Here is a 14,791-nt window from a genome sequence, read left to right on the forward strand (position 1 = left end):
ATACGCTGCCTATATAATATATATAATATATATAATATATGCTGCCTATATAATATATATATACTATACGCAGCCTATATAATATATATATACTATACGCAGCCTATATAATATATATACTATACGCAGCCTATATAATATATATACTATACGCAGCCTATATAATATATATAATATATATAATATATGCTGCCTATATAATATATATACTATACGCAGCCTATATAATATATATACTATACGCAGCCTATATAATATATATATACTATACGCAGCCTATATAATATATATACTATACGCTGCCTATATAATATATATAATATATATAATATATGCTGCCTATATAATATATATATACTATACGCAGCCTATATAATATATATATACTATACGCAGCCTATATAATATATATACTATACGCAGCCTATATAATATATATACTATACGCAGCCTATATAATATATATAATATATATAATATATGCTGCCTATATAATATATATACTATACGCAGCCTATATAATATATATACTATACGCAGCCTATATAATATATATATACTATACGCAGCCTATATAATATATATACTATACGCTGCCTATATAATATATATAAAATACGCAGCCTATATAATATATATAATATATATAATATATGCTGCCTATATAATATATATACTATACGCAGCCTATATAATATATATACTATACGCAGCCTATATAATATATATATACTATACGCAGCCTATATAATATATATACTATACGCTGCCTATATAATATATATAATATATATAATATATGCTGCCTATATAATATATATATACTATACGCAGCCTATATAATATATATATACTATACGCAGCCTATATAATATATATACTATACGCAGCCTATATAATATATATACTATACGCAGCCTATATAATATATATAATATATATAATATATGCTGCCTATATAATATATATACTATACGCAGCCTATATAATATATATACTATACGCAGCCTATATAATATATATATACTATACGCAGCCTATATAATATATATACTATACGCTGCCTATATAATATATATAAAATACGCAGCCTATATAATATATATACTATACGCAGCCTATATAATATATATACTATACGCAGCCTATATAATATATATACTATACGCTGCCTATATAATATATATAATATATATAATATATATAATATACGCAGCCTATATAATATATATACTATACGCAGCCTATATAATATATATACTATACGCAGCCTATATAATATATATATACTATACGCAGCCTATATAATATATATACTATACACTGCCTATATAATATATATAAAATACGCTGCCTATATAATATATATAATATACGCAGCCTATATAATATATATACTATACGCAGCCTATATAATATATATACTATACGCAGCCTATATAATATATATACTATACGCAGCCTATATAATATATATACTATACGCTGCCTATATAATATATATAATATATATAATATATATAATATACGCAGCCTATATAATATATATACTATACGCAGCCTATATAATATATATACTATACGCAGCCTATATAATATATATACTATACGCTGCCTATATAATATATATAATATATATAATATATGCTGCCTATATAATATATATACTATACGCAGCCTATATAATATATATACTATACGCAGCCTATATAATATATATATACTATACGCAGCCTATATAATATATATACTATACGCTGCCTATATAATATATATAAAATACGCTGCCTATATAATATATATAATATACGCAGCCTATATAATATATATACTATACGCTGCCTATATAATATATATAATATACGCAGCCTATATAATATATATACTATACGCAGCCTATATAATATATATAATATACGCAGCCTATATAATATATATACTATACGCTGCCTATATAATATATATACTATACGCAGCCTATATAATATATATAATATACGCAGCCTATATAATATATATAATATACGCAGCCTATATAATATATATAATATACGCAGCCTATATAATATATATACTATACGCAGCCTATATAATATATATAATATACGCAGCCTATATAATATATATAATATACGCTGCCTATATAATATATATACTATACGCAGCCTATATAATATATATAATATACGCAGCCTATATAATATATATACTATACGCAGCCTATATAATATATATAATATACGCAGCCTATATAATATATATACTATACGCAGCCTATATAATATATATAATATACGCAGCCTATATAATATATATACTATACGCAGCCTATATAATATATATAATATACGCAGCCTATATAATATATATAATATACGCAGCCTATATAATATATATACTATACGCAGCCTATATAATATATATAATATACGCAGCCTATATAATATATATAATATACGCAGCCTATATAATATATATACTATACGCAGCCTATATAATATATATAATATACGCAGCCTATATAATATATATAATATACGCAGCCTATATAATATATATAATATACGCAGCCTATATAATATATATAATATACGCAGCCTATATAATATATATACTATACGCAGCCTATATAATATATATAATATACGCAGCCTATATAATATATATAATATACGCTGCCTATATAATATATATACTATACGCAGCCTATATAATATATATAATATACGCAGCCTATATAATATATATACTATACGCAGCCTATATAATATATATAATATACGCAGCCTATATAATATATATACTATACGCAGCCTATATAATATATATACTATACGCAGCCTATATAATATATATAATATACGCAGCCTATATAATATATATACTATACGCTGCCTATATAATATATATAATATATGCTGCCTATATAATATATATAATATATGCTGCCTATATAATATATATACTATACGCAGCCTATATAATATATATAATATACGCAGCCTATATAATATATATACTATACGCAGCCTATATAATATATATACTATACGCTGCCTATATAATATATATACTATACGCTGCCTATATAATATATATACTATACGCAGCCTATATAATATATATACTATACGCTGCCTATATAATATATATAATATATGCTGCCTATATAATATATATAATATATGCTGCCTATATAATATATATACTATACGCAGCCTATATAATATATATAATATACGCAGCCTATATAATATATATACTATACGCAGCCTATATAATATATATACTATACGCTGCCTATATAATATATATACTATACGCTGCCTATATAATATATATACTATACGCTGCCTATATAATATATATACTATACGCTGCCTATATAATATATATAATATACGCAGCCTATATAATATATATACTATACGCTGCCTATATAATATATATAATATACGCAGCCTATATAATATATATACTATACGCTGCCTATATAATATATATAATATACGCAGCCTATATAATATATATACTATACGCAGCCTATATAATATATATAATATACGCTGCCTATATAATATATATAATATACGCAGCCTATATAATATATATACTATACGCTGCCTATATAATATATATAATATACGCAGCCTATATAATATATATACTATACGCAGCCTATATAATATATATACTATACGCTGCCTATATAATATATATAATATACGCAGCCTATATAATATATATAATATACGCTGCCTATATAATATATATACTATACGCAGCCTATATAATATATATAATATACGCAGCCTATATAATATATATACTATACGCTGCCTATATAATATATATAATATACGCAGCCTATATAATATATATAATATACGCAGCCTATATAATATATATAATATACGCAGCCTATATAATATATATACTATACGCTGCCTATATAATATATATAATATATGCTGCCTATATAATATATATAATATATGCTGCCTATATAATATATATACTATACGCAGCCTATATAATATATATAATATACGCAGCCTATATAATATATATACTATACGCAGCCTATATAATATATATACTATACGCTGCCTATATAATATATATACTATACGCTGCCTATATAATATATATACTATACGCTGCCTATATAATATATATACTATACGCTGCCTATATAATATATATAATATACGCAGCCTATATAATATATATACTATACGCTGCCTATATAATATATATAATATACGCAGCCTATATAATATATATACTATACGCTGCCTATATAATATATATAATATACGCAGCCTATATAATATATATACTATACGCAGCCTATATAATATATATAATATACGCTGCCTATATAATATATATAATATACGCAGCCTATATAATATATATACTATACGCTGCCTATATAATATATATAATATACGCAGCCTATATAATATATATACTATACGCAGCCTATATAATATATATACTATACGCTGCCTATATAATATATATAATATACGCAGCCTATATAATATATATAATATACGCTGCCTATATAATATATATACTATACGCAGCCTATATAATATATATAATATACGCAGCCTATATAATATATATAATATACGCAGCCTATATAATATATATAATATACGCCGCCTATATAATATATATACTATACGCTGCCTATATAATATATATAATATACGCAGCCTATATAATATATATACTATACGCTGCCTATATAATATATATAATATACGCAGCCTATATAATATATATAATATACGCCGCCTATATAATATATATAATATACGCAGCCTATATTATATATATAATATACGCCGCCTATATAATATATATAATATACGCCGCCTATATAATATATATAATATACGCCGCCTATATAATATATATAATATACGCCGCCTATATAATATATATAATATACGCCGCCTATATAATATATATAATATACGCCGCCTATATAATATATATACTATACGCAGCCTATATAATATATATAATATACGCAGCCTATATAATATATATAATATACGCAGCCTATATTATATATATAATATACGCCGCCTATATAATATATATAATATACGCCGCCTATATAATATATATAATATACGCCGCCTATATAATATATATAATATACGCCGCCTATATAATATATATAATATACGCCGCCTATATAATATATATAATATACGCCGCCTATATAATATATATACTATACGCAGCCTATATAATATATATAATATACGCAGCCTATATAATATATATAATATACGCAGCCTATATTATATATATAATATACGCCGCCTATATAATATATATAATATACGCCGCCTATATAATATATATAATATACGCCGCCTATATAATATATATAATATACGCCGCCTATATAATATATATACTATACGCAGCCTATATAATATATATAATATACGCAGCCTATATAATATATATACTATACGCAGCCTATATTATATATATAATATACGCCGCCTATATAATATATATAATATACGCCGCCTATATAATATATATAATATACGCCGCCTATATAATATATATAATATACGCCGCCTATATAATATATATACTATACGCAGCCTATATAATATATATAATATACGCCGCCTATATAATATATATACTATACGCAGCCTATATAATATATATACTATACGCAGCCTATATAATATATATAATATACGCTGCCTATATAATATATATACTATACGCAGCCTATATAATATATATACTATACGCAGCCTATATAATATATATAATATACGCAGCCTATATAATATATATACTATACGCTGCCTATATAATATATATAATATACGCAGCCTATATAATATATATACTATACGCAGCCTATATAATATATATAATATACGCAGCCTATATAATATATATACTATACGCAGCCTATATAATATATATAATATACGCAGCCTATATAATATATATACTATACGCTGCCTATATAATATATATACTATACGCAGCCTATATAATATATATAATATACGCAGCCTATATAATATATATAATATACGCTGCCTATATAATATATATAATATACGCAGCCTATATAATATATATACTATACGCTGCCTATATAATATATATAATATACGCTGCCTATATAATATATATAATATACGCAGCCTATATAATATATATACTATACGCAGCCTATATAATATATATAATATACGCAGCCTATATAATATATATACTATACGCTGCCTATATAATATATATAATATACGCAGCCTATATAATATATACTATACGCAGCCTATATAATATATATACTATACGCAGCCTTTCATTACCTTTAGTGAAAACGAATTACCTAAGCAGCCGATCGATTCGTTCTCCCGCGATCGATCAGCAACGATCCGGCTTCCCTGGGTTCATTAAATGGCCGCCTTTCAGTTTCCATCAATCCTTCAGCCAGTGTAACTCAGCAGCTACAATGTATCCTGATGTTTCTAAAATAACATTATGTATTGTTACAGCTCGCAGCTACAAACTGCTGGGAACATTGGCAACAAATTATCCCAAACAGGAAAGTGTTGCAAAGATCTTGCACTGCTGGGGAGGTGTGCCATAGAAATCAAAGGATGCTCATATTAAAGCTCATTAAAAATGGCATTAAGAGTTGAATTAAAAACAAAATGCAGTAAGATATACCACAGAACTGATTTATTTAAAAACAGATGTAGGATATTGCATGGATAACATGAAGAACCATATGATAATATGCAGAGAGATATAATAACACACAGAGAGATATAACGCGCAGAGAGATATAATAACACACAGAGATATAATAACACGCAGAGATATAATAACACACAGAGAGATATAATAACACACAGAGAGATATAATAACACGCAGAGAGATATAATAACACGCAGAGATATATAATAACACCCAGAGAGATATAATAACATGCAGAGATATAATAACACACAGAGAGATATAATAACGCGCAGAGAGATATAATAACACGCACAGAGAGATATAACGCGCAGAGAGATATAATAACACACAGAGATATATAATAACACGCAGAGATATAATAACACACAGAGAGATATATAATAACACGCAGAGATATAATAACACACAGAGATATAATAACACGCAGAGAGATATAATAACACGCAGAGAGATATAATAACGCGAGAGATATAATAACACGCAGAGAGAGATAATAACATGCAGAAAGATATAATAACGCGCAGAGAGATATAATAACACGCAGAGAGATATAATAACACGCAGAGATATAATAACACGCAGAGAGATATAATAACACGCAGAGAGATATAATAACACGCAGAGATATAATAACACGCAGAGATATAATAACACGCAGAGATATAATAACACGCAGAGAGATATAATAACACGCAGAGATATAATAACACGCAGAGATATAATAACACGCAGAGATATAATAACACGCAGAGAGATATAATAACACGCAGAGATATAATAACACGCAGAGATATAATAACACGCAGAGATATAATAACACGCAGAGAGATATAATAACACGCAGAGATATAATAACACGCAGAGATATAATAACACGCAGAGATATAATAACACGTAGAGCTATATAATAACACGCAGAGATATAATAACACACAGAGAGATATAATAACGAGCAGAGAGATATAATAACACGCAGAGATATAATAACATGCAGAGATATAATAACACGCAGAGATATATAATAACGAGCAGAGAGATATAATAACACGCAGAGATATAATAACATGCAGAGATATAATAACACGTAGAGCTATATAATAACACGCAGAGATATAATAACACACAGAGAGATATAATAACGAGCAGAGAGATATAATAACATGCAGAGATATAATAACACGCAGAGATATAATAACGGGCAGATATATAATAACACACAGAGAGATATAATAACGCGCAGAGATATAATAACACGCAGAGATATAATAACGGGCAGATATATAATAACACACAGAGAGATATAATAACACGCAGAGATATAATAACACGCAGAGATATAATAACACGCAGAGCGATATAATAACACGCAGAGATATAGTAACACGCAGAGCGATATAATAACACGCAGAGATATAATAACACGCAGAGATATAATAACACGCAGAGAGATATAATAACACGCAGAGAGATATAATAACACGCCGAGCGATATAATAACACGCAGAGATATAATAACGCGCAGAGATATAATAACACGCAGAGCGATATAATAACACGCAGAGATATAATAACACGCAGAGATATAATAACACGCAGAGATATAATAACACGCAGAGATATAATAACACACAGAGAGATATAATAACGAGCAGAGAGATATAATAACACGCAGAGATATAATAACACACAGAGAGATATAATAACGCGCAGAGAGATATAATAACGCGCAGAGAGATATAATAACACACAGAGAGATATAACGCGCAGAGAGATATAATAACACACAGAGATATAATAACACGCAGAGATATAATAACACGCAGAGCGATATAATAACACGCAGAGATATAATAACACGCAGAGATATAATAACACGCAGAGATATAATAACACGCAGAGATATAATAACACACAGAGAGATATAATAACGAGCAGAGAGATATAATAACGCGCAGAGATATAATAACATGCAGAGAGATATAATAACGCGCAGAGAGATATAATGACACACAGAGAGATATACTAACGCGCAGAGAGATATAATAACTCGCAGAGAGATATAATAACACGCAGAGATATAATAACATGCAGAGAGATATAATAACGCGCAGAGAGATATAATAACACGCAGAGAGATATAATAACTCGCAGAGAGATATAATAACACGCAGAGATATAATAACATGCAGAGAGATATAATAACGCACAGAGAGATATAATAACACGCAGAGAGATATAATAACACGCAGAGAGATATAATAACACGCAGAGAGATATAATAACACGCAGAGAGAGATAATAACACGCAGAGATATATAATAACACACAGAGAGATATAATAACGCGCAGAGAGATATAATAATACGCAGAGATATATAATAACACGCAGAGAGATATAATAACACACAGAGCGATATAATAACACGCAGAGAGATATAATAACACGCAGAGAGATATAATAACACGCAGAGATATATAATAACACGCAGATAGATATAATAACACGCAGAGAGATATAATAACACGCAGAGATATAATAACACGCAGAGATATAATAACACGCAGAGAGATATAATAACGCGCAGAGAGATATAATAACACGCAGAGATATATAATAACACGCAGAGTGATATAATAACACGCAGAGAGAGATAATAACACGCAGAGATATATAATAACACGCAGAGAGATATAATAACGCGCAGAGAGATATAATAACACGCAGAGATATATAATAACACGCAGAGAGATATAATAACACACAGAGCGATATAATAACACGCAGAGAGATATAATAACACGCAGAGAGATATAATAACACGCAGAGAGAGATAATAACACGCAGAGATATATAATAACACACAGAGAGATATAATAACGCGCAGAGAGATATAATAACACGCAGAGATATATAATAACACGCAGAGAGATATAATAACACACAGAGCGATATAATAACACGCAGAGAGATATAATAACACGCAGAGAGATATAATAACACGCAGAGATATATAATAACACGCAGATAGATATAATAACACGCAGAGATATAATAACACGCAGAGATATAATAACACGCAGAGAGATATAATAACGCGCAGAGAGATATAATAACACGCAGAGATATATAATAACACGCAGAGAGATATAATAACACGCAGAGAGATATAATAACACCCAGAGAGATATAATAACGCGCAGAGAGATATAATAACACGCAGAGAGAGATAATAACACGCAGAGAGATATAATAACACGCAGAGAGATATAATAACACGCAGAGATATATAATAACACGCAGATAGATATAATAACACGCAGAGAGATATAATAACACGCAGAGATATAATAACACGCAGAGATATAATAACACGCAGAGAGATATAATAACGCGCAGAGAGATATAATAACACGCAGAGATATATAATAACACGCAGAGAGATATAATAACACGCAGAGAGATATAATAACACGCAGAGAGATATAATAACACGCAGAGAGATATAATAACACGCAGAGATATAATAACACGCAGAGATATAATAACACGCAGAGAGATATAATAACGCGCAGAGAGATATAATAACACGCAGAGATATATAATAACACGCAGAGTGATATAATAACACGCAGAGAGATATAATAACGCGCAGAGAGATATAATAACACGCAGAGAGAGATAATAACACGCTGCACAATTTAACGCCCCTAACTGTTTCTAGCACAAAAATATCATTATCTGAACTTTCCCACAGAGAGAAACACAGACCGTTCCCTTAATCTTTAACATGTCCCGCGTGTCCTCTCCCGATCCCGCACGGTACTACTGCCGCCCAAAGTGCTGATTCAGGCGTCTGCAATAATGAACCCGCCATCCCTCGCTTCCCCCATTAATTAATGTAAAACCAGGAGGACGCGGACCGGCAGCCATGTGTAACGAGACGCTTTCTCGTCTAGAAAAGCTAATGAATGGCTCAGACACGGAGTGGGTTCAAACGATGCCACATTCCTCCCTGTCTGGGGAGTCACAGGGCCTGTCCCACGTAGGGGCAAAGTGACCTAATGACAGGGACGTGTGTAATGGGTAAAAGGGTCAGTCCCACGTAGGGGCAAAGTGACCTAATGACAGGGACGTGTGTAATGGGTAAAAGGGTCAGTCCCACGTAGGGGCAAAGTGACCTAATGACAGGGACGTGTTTAATGGGATAAAGGGTCAGTCCCACGTAGGGGCAAAGTGACCTAATGACAGGGACGTGTTTAATGGGTTAAAGGGTCAGTCCCACGTAGGGGCAAAGTGACCTAATGACAGGGACGTGTTTAATGGGTTAAAGGGTCAGTCCCACGTAGGGGCAAAGTGACCTAATGACAGGGACGTGTTTAATGGGTTAAAGGGTCAGTCCCACGTAGGGGCAAAGTGACCTAATGACAGGGACGTGGTCAATGGGTTAAAGGGTCAGTCCCACGTAGGGGCAAAGTGACCTAATGACAGGGACGTGGTTAATGGGTTAAAGGGTCAGTCCCACGTAGGGACAAAGTGACCTAATGACAGGGACGTGTGTAATGGGTAAAAGGGTCAGTCCCACGTAGGGGCAAAGTGACCTAATGACAGGGACGTGTGTAATGGGTAAAGGGGTCAGTCCCACGTAGGGGCAAAGTGACCTAATGACAGGGACGTGTTTAATGGGTTAAAGGGTCAGTCCCACGTAGGGGCAAAGTGACCTAATGACAGGGACGTGTTTAATGGGTTAAAGGGTCAGTCCCACGTAGGGGCAAAGTGACCTAATGACAGGGACGTGTTTAATGGGTTAAAGGGTCAGTCCCACGTAGGGGCAAAGTGACCTAATGACAGGGACCTGGTCAATGGGTTAAAGGGTCAGTCCCACGTAGGGGCAAAGTGACCTAATGACAGGGACGTGGTTAATGGGTTAAAGTTTCAGTCCCACGTAGGGACAAAGTGACCTAATGACAGGGACGTGTGTAATGGGTAAAAGGGTCAGTCCCACGTAGGGGCAAAGTGACCTAATGACAGGGACGTGGTTAATGGGTTAAAGGGTCAGTCCCACGTAGGGGCAAAGTGACCTAATGACAGGGACGTGGTTAATGGGTTAAAGGGTCAGTCCCACGTAGGGGCAAAGTGACCTAATGACAGGGACGTGGTTAATGGGTTAAAGGGACAGTCCCACTGTAAGAGACACGTGGAGAGGTACAACCAGGGAGACATATTTGGGGGAAATAGGAGGATACACCCCTTATCCCACCTACCCCTGTGTAAGGGATAACTCACTCTCCCAGTCCCTATCTGCAGGGCCAAAGTCCAAATGGGCACCTGTAACCCGGGGGCTCTGTATGCCATTCTCTGGGTTGCTATTTGTTGGGGGGGTGGGGGGGTTTGGGGGGGGGCACCCTCGGGTGGGTTGCAGGATCGGCTGCGCCCTGAATGTAGAGGGTTGGGGTTCAGGGTGTCTTGCTGGCAGCACACAGTCCTTCTGTGCTGATGAGTTCCCCCTGCAAGATGGCGGACGCGACAAACGCCAACCTGTTCAGAGCCACCATAGCCGAGGCCCGACGTGCAGGGGCAGAGGTGGGAGGGAGAGGTGGGCCACGGGACGGGAGAGGTGGGAGGGGTGGGGCAGGGGTGGACGGGAGAGGTGGGAGAGGTGGGCCACAGGATGGGAGAGCTGGGAGGGCTGGGGCAGGGGTGGACAGGAGAGGTGGGAGTGGTGAGCCACGGGACGGGAGAGGTGGGAGGGGTGGGGCAGGGGTGGACGGGAGAGGTGGGAGGGGTGGGGCAGGGGTGGACGGGAGAGGTGGGAGGGGTGGGGCAGGGGTGGACGGGAGAGGTGGGAGGGGTGGGGCAGGGGTGGACGGGACAGGTGGGAGGGGTGGGGCAGGGGTGGACGGGAGGGGTGGGGCAGGGGTGGACAGGAGAGGTGGGAGGGGTGGGGCAGGGGTGGACGGGAGAGGTGGGAGGGGTGGGGCAGGGGTGGACGGGAGAGGTGGGAGGGGTGGGGCAGGGGTGGACGGGAGGGGTGGAGCAGGGGTGGACGGGAGAGGTGGGAGGGGTGGGGCAGGGGTGGACGGGAGAGGTGGGAGGGGTGGGGCAGGGGTGGGCGGGAGAGGTGGGCCACGGGATGGGAGAGGTAGGCCACGGGACGGGAGCTTCTGTAGTATCAGTTGTGAACCGTTGCTCAGTGATCACAACGGGGTTCGCCAAAACACATCAGTAATGGCGGCTCCCGGGCAGTATAACGGGGTCTTGAGCCCGTGCGGGGGCCGCGCGCACTTTGTAAGGACCCAAGCTGCACCTTGGTGGGTGGGGGGGGTCTATAGCTGTCATTTACAGCAGGAGCTTCCCACACTGCTTAGCGTCCACAGCAGCAAGGCATTGTGGGGCGCGACTCTGGAAGTTCCATTAGTGACAGCTATACCCACTATAGCTCAGGACACTATACTGCCTGGGATCGGTCACACAAAGTGGAGAGAAGAGAGAAGAGAGAGGGGAAAAGAGAGGGGAAGAGAGAGGGGAAGAGAGAGAGAGGGGAAGAGAGAGGGGAAGAGAGAGAGAGGGGAAGAGAGAGGGGAAGAGAGAGAGAGGGGGAGAGGGGAAGAGAGAGAGAGGGGGAGAGGGGGAGAGGGGAAGAGAGAGAGAGGGGGAGAGGGGAAGAGAGAGAGAGAGAGAGAGAGAGAGAGACAGAGAGAGAGAGAGAAGGAGAGGGAGAGAGAGAAGGAGAGAGAGAGAGAGAAGGAGAGGGAGAGAGAGAGAGAAGGAGACAGAGAGAGAGAAGTGGAAGGGTTAAGCTGTTGCTGTGTTTGCATTGGCTGCCTGGTCTTCTATAGGACCTGCTGTGTTTATTGAAACCACATGCAATGTATTCCCTTGTACATCAGGTCTCACACACAGTGCAGCTGCCAGCACCGTCTTACCCTATACGAACTCACAGAGAGGAGGGGACGGGTACTCCGAGAGAGAGGAGGGGACGGGTACCCGGGGAGAGGAGGGGATGGGTACTCCGGGAGAGAAGGGGACAGGTACCCAGGGAGAGGAGGGGATGGGTACTCCGAGAGAGAGGAGAGGACGGGTACTCCGAGAGAGAGAAGGGGACAGGTACCCGGGGAGAGGAGGGGACGGGTACTCTGAGAGAGAGGAGGGGATGGGTACTCAGAGATAGGAGGGGGCGGGTACTCAGAGAGGGTAGGGGACAGGTACTCAGAGATCGGAGGGGATGGGTACTCCAAGAGAGAGGAGGGGATGGGTACTCGGGGAGAGGAGGGGACGGGTACTCGGGGAGAGGAGGGGACGGGTACTCCGGGAGAGAAGGGGACAGGTACCCAGGGAGAGGAGGGGATGGGTACTCCGAGAGAGAGGAGAGGACGGGTACTCCGAGAGAGAGAAGGGGACAGGTACCCGGGGAGAGGAGGGGACGGGTACTCCGAGAGAGAGGAGGGGATGGGTACTCAGAGATAGGAGGGGGCGGGTACTCAGAGAGGGTAGGGGACAGGTACTCAGAGATAGGAGGGGATGGGTACTCAGAGATAGGAGGGGACGGGTACTCCGAGAGGAGGGAATGGGTAATCGGGGAGAGGAGGGGACGGGTACTCGGGGAGAGGAGGGAACGGTTACTCTGAGAGGAGGAGTGGACAAGTACTCAGAGAGGAGACAGTATTCCGATAGGAGGAGATGGTACTCCAAGAGGAGGAGGGGACAGGTACCCCGGCGGGAGGAGGGGGACAGGTACTGGTTCATATGGGATAGTCAGTGTACGTATGACGGGACTGTCCTCAATTTATGTCCCTCTCTTTAAACCAACCTCAACCCTTTGCCCCAACCCCAAACCCATCTCTGAACCCCAATCATGGGGGAAATGGCCACAGCTTGATTTGAATTCCAACCTCACCGATAATGCCCGGTCAAATTAGCCTTCGACCAGGGTCCCTGACCCATGAAACCACATCAAGCACCACTTAAACCAACTAGCCACCCGGCCTAGTTGTGATCTTCCAAGGCCACAA

The sequence above is a fragment of the Ascaphus truei genome, chromosome 23, assembly GCF_040206685.1.
Source record: "Ascaphus truei isolate aAscTru1 chromosome 23, aAscTru1.hap1, whole genome shotgun sequence".
Taxonomy (NCBI): Eukaryota; Metazoa; Chordata; class Amphibia; order Anura; family Ascaphidae; genus Ascaphus; species Ascaphus truei.